Raw genomic sequence first — 16027 nt, forward strand, 5'->3', positions numbered from 1 at the left:
GGTGGCTCAGTCAGTTAAGCACTGAACTCTTGATTTTGGTTCAGGTCATGATCTCAGGATTTTGAGATTGAGCCTTGCATTAGGCATGGTGCCTGCTTAAGATTCTATCTCCCTCTCACTCTGTGCCCACCCCTACACCCCTCTACTCTCTCTCTTAAAAAAAAGAAAAAACTACATTGTTGTATCTGTTCGTAACAGTAATAGTATTCAGTTATGATCTCTCTATTATAGTAAAGGTTAATACATGATTGTAGAAAAATTTAAAAACTATTTTATATAAATATTAAATTAAATTACATTGTGACTTTTTAGCTATTTCTTTCTTAAATAAAACAAGCCAGAAATAATTACATATATTTACTGAGCTAATGATCATTAAAATATTTCAGAAACATTTTAGAGCTTAAGCCTTAGGACCTAGATCCCTACTATTCAAATTGTGCTTCATAGACTATTAGTGGTATTGGCATTAACAGATGAGTTGTTAGAAATGAGAATTGCAAGCCCCATCTCAGACCTACTGAATCAGAAACTACAGTTTAACAAGATTCACAGGTGTTCTGAATACACATTAAATTCTAAGGTCTGTCCTAGATAATGTTTCTGACCAAAAAAAAGTCAACAGTGAAATTAAACCTGAATGTAAACAAACCAAGAACAAATTATCAAGTATTGACCCTGCTTTGATGATTAAATCAAGACTTGCAGACAGGTATGGAATTGGCACTTGAGACTGTATTCTAAGTTTACCCTCTAATAAAATCTAAGTGACATAATGTTGACATTTAGATCTGCTACCATATTTTTACTGGACTAAGCCTCCCTTAAAGACTCTTTGGGATGCCCCTGAAGCAATACTGGAATCCTTAGAGAACTCTTAAAATTACCAAGATAAACATGGATTTCTCTTGTTTTCCTTTTTTAAAATATTTTATTTAAATTCAATTTGACAACATATAGTATAACCCAGTGCTCATCCTATCAAGTGCCCTCCTTAGTGCCAGTCACACAGTTACCCTATCCCCCCAATCTTCTCCCCTTCTGCAACCCTTTGTTTCCCACAGTTAACGGTCTCTCATGGTTTGTCTGTCTAATTTTTTCCTCAGTTTACATCCATTCCCTTATAGTCCCTTTCACTGTTTCTTATATTCCAAAAAATATGGAATGCTTCAGGAATCTGCAGGTCATCCTTGCTCAGGGGCCATGCTAATCTTCTCTGTATCGTTCCAATTTTAGTATATGTGCTGCCGAAGCAAGTACTCTCTTGTTTTCAAAGGAGCTTTCACTGCTATAGGCTTTCTTAGAGAACATCTTGAACTCCAGAATAAAAACAAAGTCATTATTTAATTTGTAAACATTCTCTCAAAGTATTAATATGCCACCAGAAGACTCCTATATTAAAGAATTGCCAATGACTTAAGACACTACTGACTTTGGTACAAACTGGATAGAATTTAGCACCAAGAAAATCTTTCCTCCTACATGGTAATAAAATCATTCTACTTATGAGTTCCATTAACAATATCATTGCAAAGAGTGAATGCCTATACACATAATAAATGAACAAAGCTTGTATTTTTATAACATAAAACAATATCATTTATAGCTCACTAATTATGTATTATTGTCCAGCAAAAATTAAAAGCCTGATGGAAAATTAAGTGATCTTCATGTTTGCAAAAGCTGGAGACTATTTTTGTTAGACTGTCAGAATTCACTAACCACGATTATGACATACAGTGTAAAGGATGTAACAGCCTCATCATGTTAATTAATTGTTCTTCTCTTTTAAAGATCTATTGTGTTTTCTAACTGAGCAATAATTCAAGTAAAATGCCCCCCAAAAAACCACTTGGTCTCCCATTTTGGAGTCTAGTTGGCAGCTCTGAGCTTTGCCAACAGCCCCGACTGTTCTCTTTTAGACGCCTCATATTCCACACACAGCTTCATTAACAGTGAGCTGAAAACAACCTTGCGTTGAGTGTTTTGTTTGGGACTTACTTGGCCAGGACATTTTGAACAGTAGTGTCCCAATGAAGTACTAGATATTATTTAGGTAAGAATGAGCTTCAAAAAAAAACAACAATGGTCTTTCAGAAATGTCTAACTCTGTAACTGCATGACTTAATCTGGTGATAAAAGCAGTTATTAAACGTTTACCTCAAAAAAAAATGTTTACCTCCCCCCTCCCACCCAAAATATTAGTATCAGTGGAAATAATATCTTACTTTACTTAACCTAAACATTATGCTACCTATGAAAAGTACATGATTCAAGTGCCTAATATGGATCAATTCAACATCATTTTGGGGTGATGCACAATTTTTATTCACTGCCACTTGTGCACACCAAGGAGGGTAGGTACAACACTGGTGAGCAACCCAGACAACAAGCACAAATTCTATGCATGTGCTATCATACCTTAGCACTGAATAAAGGCCACCTCTGGAAAGCCAGCAAGTTGTCTCTCAGTTTAATCTCTGAAAGTACTGTTTATTCATGAAAACTTTTTTTTTTGATGTTCTTTCTTTTTTTTTATTTTTTTTTCTATTTTTTTATTGGTGTTCAATTTACCAACATACAGAATAACCCCCAGTGCCCGTCACCCACTCACTCCCACCCCCCATTCATGAAAACTTTGATAAGCCTGCAATTTTATCACAATGTAAAGAAAAAATAGTCTCTATGATTTTATGCTCCAAACAAGTTCAGTGGAAAACATTAAAAAGAGAGTTAAAAATTATAAGTAAATTATCCGTAACTCTAGTTTCTATTTCTAGTTTTGACATATGTCTTCCATTTGACCTTGGGCTGAGTAAAACGTTTAGATTTCTACATTAATTATAATACTATTATTTATAATCAAACTAATCCACAGATAAGTTAAAAAGATAAATGTTTCTAAGTCAATTCTCAAAATTAATGTACTAAATAAACATATGACAATACTTTAAATAAGGTAAACATCTGAGTAACTGAGTTATGCAAATTAATGCAAATCAACATATCCAAGTTCATTTTTTTTTAAAGATTTTTATTTATTTATTCATAGACACAGAGAGAGAGAGGCAGAGACACAGGCAGAGGGAGAAGCAGGCTCCATGCAGGGAGCCCAATGTGGGACTCGATCCCGGGTCCTCAGGATCACACCCCAGGCTGCAGGCGGGGCCAAACTGCTGCGCCACCAGGGCTGCCCCATATCAAAGTTCAAAGGAAACCCTAATCAAAAAGAAGCCGAGACTGGGGGCTCCTGGGGGCTAAGTGGGTTAAGCAGCTGCCCCATATCCAAGTTCAAAGGAAACCCTAATCAAAAAGAAGCCAAGGCTGGGGGCTCCTGGGGGCTCAGTGGGTTAAGCGGCTACCTTCAGCTCAGGCATAGTCCTGGGACTGAGCCCCAAGTTGGGCTCTCTGCTTTTCAGGGAGTTTGCTTTTCCCTCTGCCTCTCTCCCTGATTGTGTGTGTGCAACCTCTATATCTAGCAAATAAATAAATAAAATCTTAAAAAAAAAAAAAAAAAAGAAACAACAAAAACCAAAAAGAAGCCCAGAAATCTAAAACCTGAGTAAAAACAATGCCATCTGCTTTAATACTGTTTTTGTTCAAGATACTATCTTGCTCTCATCAGATGCATCACATAACATAGGTTAGTGGCATTTCTGGGTTAACATTTTTTTCTTCCTACGTTTAAACAAAGGACAATTCAATAGAAATGTATCTATATTTAAAAGGCAATAACTCCATCGTTCATAAGGCTTATGTTTGCCAACTTGATAGCCATCAAGTTTGTAAACATTAGATTGTGTTGTGTTAGCGATCATTTGTACAAGATTTAGTATCCTGAACTATAACTGATTTGAAACAACAGCAAAGAATAAAATGATCCCCAAAGAGCCGGAATTCAAATCATGCTCATAAAAATAAAGAGTCAAAATACAAAAATCACAATCTACTATGCGCCAACAGGTCGGGATGGAAGACTTGGAAGGATACGAAAAAGAGTAAGTTACAATTCCAATTCTTACTGAGGGAAGCTTTTCAGTTCTTATCTTCCTAATTTGTCCAACTAGTTGCCTATTTTAGAAACTAATAAACTTCTGTATATGTATTAAAACACTATCAAAAGATAGGAAGTAAATTAACAAAAGCAACATTAAGAACAATGATAAAGTAGTATTCATAATCAATTACTATTTGGTAAATTAAGAGATAGCTGATATGCTGCATATAATAATCATCATACAAACACAAAGAAGCCTGGAAAACAAGACAGAATATATACATAATGCATATACCCTTATGAAATTTTCTTTTATATATTAATTCTTTAAGAAGACTTCAGTTAAACCAAATAAACTGTTAAGCTTACACAAATGCCAACGTTAGATAAATCCACTAATAGTTGTTAGATATTTATGTTGATTTTGATCTCATATGACATACATGTTTATGTATCTATCTACATACATACCCAAATGTCGTCAACTAAGATTATTTCTAAATAGCACGTTTGTTCCATGATTTTAAAAACATAGTAAGAATACAAGTTAAAAAACTTTGCTGATCAACGAAAATATTTTAACTCCAAAGTTATTGCTATTATGTAAATTTACATCTAAAAAGAAGTCAGTTAAATATCAAAGTTTAGGGATACCTGAGTGGCACAGTGGTTAAGTGTCTGCTTTCAGCTCAGGGCGTGATCCCAGGGTCCTGGAATGAGTGCCACATCAGGCTCCCCCCAGGGAGTCTGCTTTTCTCTCTGCTTATGTCGCTGCCTCTCTCTTGTGTCTCTCAAGTATAAATAAATAAAATCTTTAAAATAAGTAAATATCAAAGCTTCCTACTACAAAATAAAGTTGGCAAGAAATTTTTCAACTCACTCCTTTCAAGTGGGACATAAGCAGTTAAAGAATGTTGCTAGAAGCTGGATAGCAAGTAGCCAAGTCTACAGTTTCTTCTGTAAAATAGTCTGAGGCAGCTGATGAGCAGTTTCCTTTTAATTAGAGCCGTTTCCTGATTAATTAATCCCAGAGCACTTAATGCAAGACTACACTGTGCCACAGGGACAAAAAGTGATTCTCCTCTGGTACTAAGTATCATCTTTTCCCAAGGATCAAGTTCAATCTATTTTCTGTTCAAATCGGAAAGTAAAAATAAGTTGGAAAAACTGTAGGTCAATACCAAGAGATATATCACCAACCCAGCAGGGAAAAGGAGTATGTAGATTATCTAGGGGAATTCCTTCAGTTCTTCATTTTAGTTCTCTTACAGTTTTCTTACTCAGAAAATCTTGATTTTATTTTTTTTAATTTTTATTTATTTATGATAGTCACACACACAGAGAGAGAGAGAGAGAGGCAGAGATACAGGCAGAGGGAGAAGCAGGCTCCATGCAGGGAGCCCGACGTGGGATTCGATCCCGGGTCTCCAGGATCGCGCCCTGGGCCAAAGGCGGGCGCCAAACCGCTGCGCCACCCAGGGATCCCAGATTTTAAATCAAATGTAATAAAGATCAATTTTCCTTTGGACTGCATGATCAGCTCTATAGGACTAAATGAGAATGAAATTTTATAAACATTCCTAAATTATCCCTGCACAGAAATGAGCTTTGAAACTCTTAAAAGATCTAAAGTTCCTAGAAAGTAAAATAGGAAAGCTACAGAGATTTCAGTTACATAATCTGCATGAAGTACCTATCCAGAGTACCTATCCAGAGTATCTAAGTACCAAATAAACAAAATGGGTAGAAATATTAAGATAAGCTTTCCTTTTTTTTTTTTAAGTTTTCAACTAAAAGTTGCCATTATACTTTTTCAAACAAGAACTGAAGTTTTAAAGAGTTAAATGGAATTACTTCTTTTCATATCACTTTTGCACGTATCAAGGTAAAAGCTTCATAATCCTGTCTTCAGAAAATTAGTCATCTATTAAAAGATTATGTAGCTTTCATAAACATGTCAGAGATCAGCTCTTAAAGGATAGAAGTGATTGAATTATTCTGACAGTAGTAACAAGAAAAGCTCTCAAATATGCATACCCATAATATTCCAACCCAGCAATAAAAAAGTTTTCAGCAACTTTTATATACTCTATTCATCATTCATTAGGAATAGAAGTGTTTGTAATAAAAAAAAAGTAGACTTATTTTATTCTTAATAGAAGCATTACTGGTAAAATTGTCAATCTAGAAAAAGTAAAGATTTAAGAGAGAGACAAAAACAACGAGAATCATAATAAATTGTTATGGTGTAATTATTCTTAAATAGCAATGTATTGAATTAATTACAATACTTATTTTGAAAAAGTCTATGGAATGAATATATTAATTAAATCAAAAGCCAGTTCATGGAATAAATCTTTAAAATCTGAAAATATTCTGCAGTATCAATAATATCCTCAACATGGAATTTATCTAGTATCTTCTTGAAGAAGCTCAAGAAATTTCTCAAAGAAGCTGAATTTTTCCAAGGCCCACAATAATCTTTAATTTACTCAATGGTCCTTTGGCTTTTCCATTTGTTTATTTTTTTTCTACTGACAGGAAAAGGAAGTAGAAACCAGGATATGAGTTTGCAATAGGAGATGCACAGTGTGTCATAATTCGGGGCCTTTTTGTGTGCATATTAAAATTACATATCTACTCTATAAGCTTAAAAGAGGTAATTATTTATCTTATAATGAAAATACTAAATAAATCAAGAATACAACTTTTCAATGACTAGCCTTGCATCTGGTCCCTAAGAGCTACTCATCAAATGTGATGAAAAAATGAGACTTCAGTTAGTCAGCTCTGGTCTATAATTTGAAGTGTTCTAATAAACAAAACAAAACAAAACAACCAAAAAACAAAAACCAACATTCTTAACTTCTAATATAATTCTCCAATTATTATACTATAACCAACCTAACCCCTCCTACTTTTTTAAATCATGGAGCACTGACCTATAGATTTTAATTCATGTAGTCATTCAACAAATATTTATATTCAAGGCTCTGTGAATACAAAGTATATTTTTTTAAAAGATTTTATTTATTTATCCATGAAAGACACAGAGAGATAGAGAGGCAGAAACATAGGCAGAGGGAGAAGCAGGATCCATGCAGGGAGCCAGATGCAGGACTCCATCCCAGAACTCCAGGATCACGCCCTGAGCCAAAGGCAGACGCCTAACCGCTGAGCCACCCAGGTGTCCCTACAAAGTACATTTTGTTTGGAGAAACAAAATGACAGTTTCTCTATGATGAGACAGTATACTGTCTTGTCAGTTTAAAAATCAACTAAAAGCCATGCAACTAACAAGCAGCCTAATCTGAGAAATTCACAGGAAAATGAAATCCAGCAAATATAAAATGCCAAATAATGAAAATCACTTTTTAGAACTACATTACAGACAGTTAAGAAAAGAAGGCTGATAATAGAGAATGGAAGAAATGATGGAAAGACAAACAAATATAAACTGTAATGAGATAGAAAAAGCTAAAGATATTGAGAAAGATTCATTACATAATCAAACAGTAACCTATAAAATGGAACTGTTGTTACCAAAATACAAGAAATGTGTAATGTGGGGGACTGAGGGTGGGTTTTTGGTACCTGGCTCATATCTGTTGTCTCATACTTTTTTTTTAACCTTGACACCAATTAATGGTAAATAGATGAAAACAAATCTGAATGAAAAAGTAAATCAATACAAAAACCCTGGGGAAAACTCATCATACCACATTACCCAATATAACTATACTGTAGAAACATGTACAGATAAGATTAACAAGGTTATTATGGGGAAAAAAAGTTATGAAATTGGAATCCAGGAGTCATAGTATAATCTAAGACTCTTGAAAATTTGCATGATTTAGGAGAAATATCGCTGTTTTCCTCTTATCCTTAATTCTAAAGCTATAAATACATATTTTATGTCACTAAATGATCTATGCTCAATAATCCAAACACTTCCCTTCAAACAGTGTACTCCTTCGCTAACTCCATGACATGAAAATAAAGGTAACATTAGGAAATTACCTATTCTTGGGCAGCCCGGGTGGCTCAGTGGTTTAGTGCTGCCTTCAGCCCAGGGCGTGATCCTGGAGACCTGGGATGTAGTCCCAGGTCCCTGTGTGGAGCCTGCTTCTCTCTGCCTGTGTCTCTGCCTCTCTCTCTCTCTCTCTCTCTCTCTCTCTCCTCTCTGTGTTTCTCATGAATAAATAAATAAAATCTTTAAAAAATAATAAAAAAGAAAAGAAAATTGCCTATTCCTTAATTTACCTGGAAACTATTTACTATGTTTAAAGGATAAGGGGGGAGGAGCAAGATGGCGGAAGAGTAGGGTCTCCAAATCACCTGTCTCCACCAAACTACCTAGAAAACCTTCAAATTATCCTGAAAATCTATGAATTCGGCCTGAGATTTAAAGAGAGACCAGCTGGAATGCAACAGTGAGAAGAGTTCGCGCTTCTATCAAGGTAGGAAGACGGGGAAAAAGAAATAAAGGAACAAAGGCCTCCGAGGGGGAGGGGCCCCGCGAGGAGCCGGGCTGAGGCCGGGGCGAGTGTCCCCAGGACAGGAGAGCCCCGTCCCGGAGGAGCAGGAGCTGCACGACCTTCCCGGGCGGAAAGGGGCCCGTGGGGAGTTGGAGCAGGACCCAGAAGGAAGGGGATGCCCTCGGGCTCCCCGGGTCAGTAACAGCAACTGCGCACCCAGGAGAGTGCGCCGAGCTCCCTAAGGGCTGCAGCGCGCACGGCGGGACCCGGCGGGACCCGGAGCAGCTGAAGGGGCTCGGGGGCGGCTCCGCGGAGGGGGCTGCGCGGCCCCGGGAGCAGCTCGGAGGGGCTCCGGCAGAGGAAGAGGCTCCGTGCGGAGGGGGCTGCGCGGTTCCAGGAGCAGCTCGGAGGGGCTCGGGCGGCGGCTCCGCGGAGGGGGCTGCGCGGCCCGGGAGCGCGAATCCAACAGCGCAGGCCCCGGAGCACAGGGCGCCGGGACACAGCCCAGGATCCCGCCTCCCCCGGGACAGGCAGAGGCCGGGAGGGCCCAGGACAGCGAGGACGCTCCTGCCCCAGCTGAGCAGAGCAGCGGCCCCGCCCCGGAGCCTCCAGGCCCTGCAGACGGAGTTCCTGCCGGAGCTGAATCCAGGTTTCCAGAGCTGCCCCGCCACTGGGGCTGTTCCTCCTGCGGCCTCACGGGGTAAACAACCCCCACTGAGCCCTGCACCAGGCAGGGGCACAGCAGCTCCCCCAACTGCTAACACCTGAAAATCAGCACAGCAGGCCCCTCCCCCAGAACACCAGCTAGACGGACAACTTCCAGGAGAAGCCAAGGGACTTAAAGTACACAGAATCAGAAGATACTCCCCGGTGGTTCTTTTTTTGTTTGTTTGTTTTTGTTTTGTTTTTGTTTTGTTTTGCTTTTTGATTTGTTTCCTTCCCCCACCCCCTTTTTTTCTCCTTTCTTTTTCTTTCTCTTTTTCTTCTTTTTTTTTTTTTTTTCGTTTTTTTTTTTCTTTTTCTTCCCTTTTTTTTTCTCTTTCTCTTTTCTTTCCTTCTTTCTCTCCTCTCTTTTTCTCTTTTTCCCAATACAACTTGCTTTTGGCCACTCTGCACTGAGCAAAATGACTAGAAGGAAAACCTCACCTCAAAAGAAAGAATCAGAAACAGTCCTCTCTCCCACAGAGTTACAAAATCTGGATTACAATTCAATGTCAGAAAGCCAATTCAGAAGCACTATTATACAGCTACTGGTGGCTCTAGAAAAAAGTATAAAGGACTCAAGAGACTTCATGACTGCAGAATTTAGAGCTAATCAGGCAGAAATTAAAAATCAATTGAATGAGATGCAATCCAAACTAGAAGTCCTAACGACGAGGGTTAACGAGGTGGAAGAACGAGTGAGTGACCTAGAAGACAAGTTGATAGCAAAGAGGGAAACTGAGGAAAAAAGAGACAAACAATTAAAAGACCATGAAGATAGATTAAGGGAAATAAACGACAGCCTGAGGAAGAAAAACCTACGTTTAATTGGGGTTCCCGAGGGCGCCGAAAGGGACAGAGGGCCAGAATATGTATTTGAACAAATTCTAGCTGAAAACTTTCCTAATCTGGGAAGGGAAACAGGCATTCAGATCCAGGAAATAGAGAGATCCCCCCCTAAAATCAATAAAAACCGTTCAACACCTCGACATTTAATTGTGAAGCTTGCAAATTCCAAAGATAAGGAGAAGATCCTTAAAGCAGCAAGAGACAAGAAATCCCTGACTTTTATGGGGAGGAGTATTAGGGTAACAGCAGACCTCTCCACAGAGACCTGGCAGGCCAGAAAGGGCTGGCAGGATATATTCAGGGTCCTAAATGAGAAGAACATGCAACCAAGAATACTTTATCCAGCAAGGCTCTCATTCAAAATGGAAGGAGAGATAAAGAGCTTCCAAGACAGGCAGCAACTAAAAGAATATGTGACCTCCAAACCAGCTCTGCAAGAAATTTTAAGGGGGCCTCTTAAAATTCCCCTTTAAGAAGAAGTTCAGTGGAACAGTCCACAAAAACAAAGACTGAATAGATATCATGATGACACTAAACTCCTATCTCTCAATAGTAACTCTGAATGTGAACGGGCTTAATGACCCCATCAAAAGGCGCAGGGTTTCAGACTGGATAAAAAAGCAGGACCCATCTATTTGCTGTCTACAAGAGACTCATTTTAGACAGAAGGACACCTACAGCCTGAAAATAAAAGGTTGGAGAACCATTTACCATTCGAATGGTCCTCAAAAGAAAGCAGGGGTAGCCATCCTTATATCAGATAAACTAAAATTTACCCCAAAGACTGTAGTGAGAGATGAAGAGGGACACTATATCATACTTAAAGGATCTATTCAACAAGAGGACTTAACAATCCTCAATATATATGCTCCGAATGTGGGAGCTGCCAAATATATAAATCAATTATTAACCAAAGTGAAGAAATACTTAGATAATAATACACTTATACTTGGTGACTTCAATCTAGCTCTTTCTATACTCGATAGGTCTTCTAAGCAAAACATCTCCAAAGAAACGAGAGCTTTAAATGATACACTGGACCAGATGGATTTCACAGATATCTACAGAACTTTACATCCAAACTCAACTGAATACACATTCTTCTCAAGCGCACATGGAACTTTCTCCAGAATAGACCACATATTGGGTCACAAATCGGGTCTGAACCGATACCAAAAGACTGGGATTGTCCCCTGCATATTCTCGGACCATAATGCCCTGAAATTAGAACTAAATCACAACAAGAAGTTTGGAAGGACCTCAAACACATGGAGGTTAAGGACCATCCTGCTAAAAGATAAAAGGGTCAACCAGGAAATTAAGGAAGAATTAAAAAGATTCATGGAAACTAATGAGAATGAAGATACAACCGTTCAAAATCTTTGGGATGCAGCAAAAGCAGTCCTAAGGGGGAAATACATCGCAATACAAGCATCCATTCAAAAACTGGAAAGAACTCAAATACAAAAGCTAACCTTACACATAAAGGAGCTAGAGAAAAAACAGCAAATAGATCCTACACCCAAGAGAAGAAGGGAGTTAATAAAGATTCGAGCAGAACTCAACGAAATCGAGACCAGAAGAACTGTGGAACAGATCAACAGAACCAGGAGTTGGTTCTTTGAAAGAATTAATAAGATAGATAAACCATTAGCCAGCCTTATTAAAAAGAAGAGAGAGAAGACTCAAATTAATAAAATCATGAATGAGAAAGGAGAGATCACTACCAACACCAAGGAAATACAAACGATTTTAAAAACATATTATGAACAGCTATACGCCAATAAATTAGGCAATCTAGAAGAAATGGATGCATTCCTGGAAAGCCACAAACTACCAAAACTGGAACAGGAAGAAATAGAAAACCTGAACAGGCCAATAACCAGGGAGGAAATTGAAGCAGTCATCAAAAACCTCCCAAGACACAAGAGTCCAGGGCCAGATGGCTTCCCAGGAGAATTTTATCAAACGTTTAAAGAAGAAATCATACCTATTCTCCTAAAGCTGTTTGGAAAGATAGAAAGAGATGGAGTACTTCCAAATTCGTTCTATGAAGCCAGCATCACCTTAATTCCAAAGCCAGACAAAGACCCCGCCAAAAAGGAGAATTACAGACCAATATCCCTGATGAACATGGATGCAAAAATTCTCAACAAGATACTGGCCAATAGGATCCAACAGTACATTAAGAAAATTATTCACCATGACCAAGTAGGATTTATCCCTGGGACACAAGGCTGGTTCAACACCCGTAAAACAATCAATGTGATTCATCATATCAGCAAGAGAAAAACCAAGAACCATATGATCCTCTCATTGGATGCAGAGAAAGCATTTGACAAAATACAGCATCCATTCCTGATTAAAACTCTTCAGAGTGTAGGGATAGAGGGAACATTCCTCGACATCTTAAAAGCCATCTATGAAAAGCCCACAGCAAATATCATTCTCAATGGGGAAGCACTGGGAGCCTTTCCCCTAAGATCAGGAACAAGACAGGGATGTCCACTCTCACCACTGCTATTCAACATAGTACTGGAAGTCCTAGCCTCAGCAATCAGACAACAAAAAGACATTAAAGGCATTCAAATTGGCAAAGAAGAAGTCAAACTCTCTCTCTTCGCCGATGACATGATACTCTACATAGAAAACCCAAAAGTCTCCACCCCAAGATTGCTAGAACTCATACAGCAATTCGGTAGCGTGGCAGGATACAAAATCAATGCCCAGAAGTCAGTGGCATTTCTATACACTAACAATGAGACTGAAGAAAGAGAAATTAAGGAGTCAATCCCATTTACAATTGCACCCAAAAGCATAAGATACCTAGGAATAAACCTCACCAAAGATGTAAAGGATCTATACCCTCAAAACTATAGAACACTTCTGAAAGAAATTGAGGAAGACACAAAGAGATGGAAAAATATTCCATGCTCATGGATTGGCAGAATTAATATTGTGAAAATGTCAATGTTACCCAGGGCAATATACACGTTTAATGCAATCCCTATCAAAATACCATGGACTTTCTTCAGAGAGTTAGAACAAATTATTTTAAGATTTGTGTGGAATCAGAAAAGACCCCGAATAGCCAGGGGAATTTTAAAAAAGAAAACCATAGCTGGGGGCATCACAATGCCAGATTTCAGGTTGTACTACAAAGCTGTGGTCATCAAGACAGTGTGGTACTGGCACAAAAACAGACACATAGATCAGTGGAACAGAATAGAGAATCCAGAAGTGGACCCAGAACTTTATGGGCAACTAATATTCGATAAAGGAGGAAAGACTATCCATTGGAAGAAAGACAGTCTCTTCAATAAATGGTGCTGGGAAAATTGGACATCCACATGCAGAAGAATGAAACTAGACCACTCTCTTTCACCATACACAAAGATAAACTCAAAATGGATGAAAGATCTAAATGTGAGACAAGATTCCATCAAAATCCTAGAGAAGAACACAGGCAACACCCTTTTTGAACTCGGCCATAGTAACTTCTTGCAAGATACATCCACGAAGGCAAAAGAAACAAAAGCAAAAATGAACTATTGGGACTTCATCAAGATAAGAAGCTTTTGCACAGCAAAGGATACAGTCAACAAAACTCAAAGACAACCTACAGAATGGGAGAAGATATTTGCAAATGACATATCAGATAAAGGGCTAGTTTCCAAGATCTATAAAGAACTTATTAAACTCAACACCAAAGAAACAAACAATCCAATCATGAAATGGGCAAAAGACATGAACAGAAATCTCACAGAGGAAGACATAGACATGGCCAACATGCATATGAGAAAATGCTCTGCATCACTTGCCATCAGGGAAATACAAATCAAAACTACAATGAGATACCACCTCACACCAGTGAGAATGGGGAAAATTAACAAGGCAGGAAACAACAAATGTTGGAGAGGATGCGGAGAAAAGGGAACCCTCCTACACTGTTGGTGGGAATGTGAACTGGTGCAGCCACTCTGGAAAACTGTGTGGAGGTTCCTCAAACAGTTAAAAATATACCTGCCCTACGACCCAGCAATTGCACTGTTGGGGATTTACCCCAAAGATACAAATGCAATGAAACGCCGGGACACCTGCACCCCGATGTTTCTAGCAGCAATGGCCACGATAGCCAAACTGTGGAAGGAGCCTCGGTGTCCAACGAAAGATGAATGGATAAAGAAGATGTGGTTTATGTATACAATGGAATATTACTCAGCTATTAGAAATGACAAATACCCACCATTTGCTTCAACGTGGATGGAACTGGAGGGTATTATGCTGAGTGAAGTAAGTCAGTCGGAGAAGGACAAACATTATATGTTCTCATTCATTTGGGGAATATAAATAATAGTGAAAGGGAAAATAAGGGAAGGGAGAAGAAATGTGTGGGAAATATCAGAAAGGGAGACAGAATGTAAAGACTGCTAACTCTGGGAAACGAACTGGGGGTGGTGGAAGGGGAGGAGGGCGGGGGGTGGGAGTGAATGGGTGACGGGCACTGGGTGTTATTCTGTATGTTAGTAAATTGAACACCAATAAAAAAAAAAAAAAGGAAAAAAAATAAAATAAAATAAAATTAACCTAGAAAAAAAAAAAAAAAAAAAAAGGATAAGAAAAACAGTATCTGTTACTAGAAACAGAACACTGTCACTTAAGTACATGAAAAGAAGTACATGAAAATTTTAAAAATTTTACAGAAAAATGTCAATGCTGGGGGGAAAGACTCTCAGTGCATCTCAGATTCACATTTAATTGTAGTTTTGATACATGCAAAAGTGAATATAGATATCATAGAAAATGAAAGACCTCAGAGGATGAAAAAAATGATAAAAGTGATGCTGTGAAAAAGTAATAATAAGCAAGGAATAATTATGCACTAAGAAATCACTGCCTTTTTAGGTAAGAAAAGAGAAAATGTACATTTTCTTAAAGCATTTTTTTAAAGGTTTTTTTATTTTTTTTAAAGATTTTATTCATGAGAGACACACAGAAAGGCAGAGACATAGGCAGAGGGAGAAGCAGGTTCCCCGTGGGGAGCCCAACACAGGGCTAGATCCCAGGACCCCAGGATGACCACCAGAGCCAAAGGCAGGCAGACACTCAACCACTGAGCCACTCAGGCATCCCAAGAATCTTTTTCAATAATTCTTTTTTTTTCTTTTTCAATAATTCTTGATTTCCTTTCATAAAGACCTACTGGTAACTACATGCTCAAGACATTACAATACAGTGAATACCCTTTATTCTGTTTGCCCACCTTATTTTGGGTGGTTAGTATATGTTAAAGAATTACACATTTTCTAGAAAAATTTTTGTTAATGTCATGGCTATATCAGTAATGTACCATTCGGTACAAAAGTCTGTGGCTTTTATACATACCAATGAATAGAAGATGATAGAATAACCCCATTCTATCAAAAAAGCTCATTTCCTACAACTAGACAAGGTGATGACAGAGAACAGAGCAGCCGTGTAATTAAGCAGTGCCCTGCCTCTTGATGAAATCTAATGTTAAGTGTTATCTGACTAACCTACAGCACTGAATTTTTCAAAAATAAACCAAGTAAAGAAAAAGCAAACAACTACCTGGCTAAATTATGTACAGAGTTTAATTTAGTTGTGAGACCTTATCAAATGAAAGAAATCTGTAACTGATACCATAACTTGACTTCTTAATTAAATATTCTTTAAATGTTGTTCAATCATAATAAAAATACCAATTTAAACATTTCCTCTTGAGAATGTCCAGTAATTATAGTACATTCCACCAAAATACAATAAAACATTTTCTTTACCTATATGTTTTATTAAAAATAATCAGTTACAATAATACACTAGTGAATAAAGAGAAGACAGGCTTTATTCCAAGCAGTACCAATAACCTGACAAGAATAAAGAGAGTGAAACCTTATGTGCCCATATAATGCTCAAGAAAGCAGAGAATTTGCAGAATCTTAAAACAGGCCAGTCTCATGGCTGTTTTTTATTTATATTC

General features: G+C 38.0%; 1 protein-coding gene and 1 non-coding gene across 5 annotated transcripts in view; both read right to left on the bottom strand.

The window, feature by feature from the left end:
* RABGAP1L (RAB GTPase activating protein 1 like) overlaps window positions 1-16027 on the bottom strand; it is a 744356-nt gene that overhangs the window by 496234 nt on the left and 232095 nt on the right. The window lies entirely within an intron of this gene.
* Window positions 1154-1260, bottom strand: LOC119872771. Its single transcript, XR_005362789.1, has one exon. It is a non-coding gene; the product is annotated as a U6 spliceosomal RNA (small nuclear RNA).

Source organism: Canis lupus, chromosome 7, assembly GCF_011100685.1.
Source record: "Canis lupus familiaris isolate Mischka breed German Shepherd chromosome 7, alternate assembly UU_Cfam_GSD_1.0, whole genome shotgun sequence".
Taxonomy (NCBI): Eukaryota; Metazoa; Chordata; class Mammalia; order Carnivora; family Canidae; genus Canis; species Canis lupus.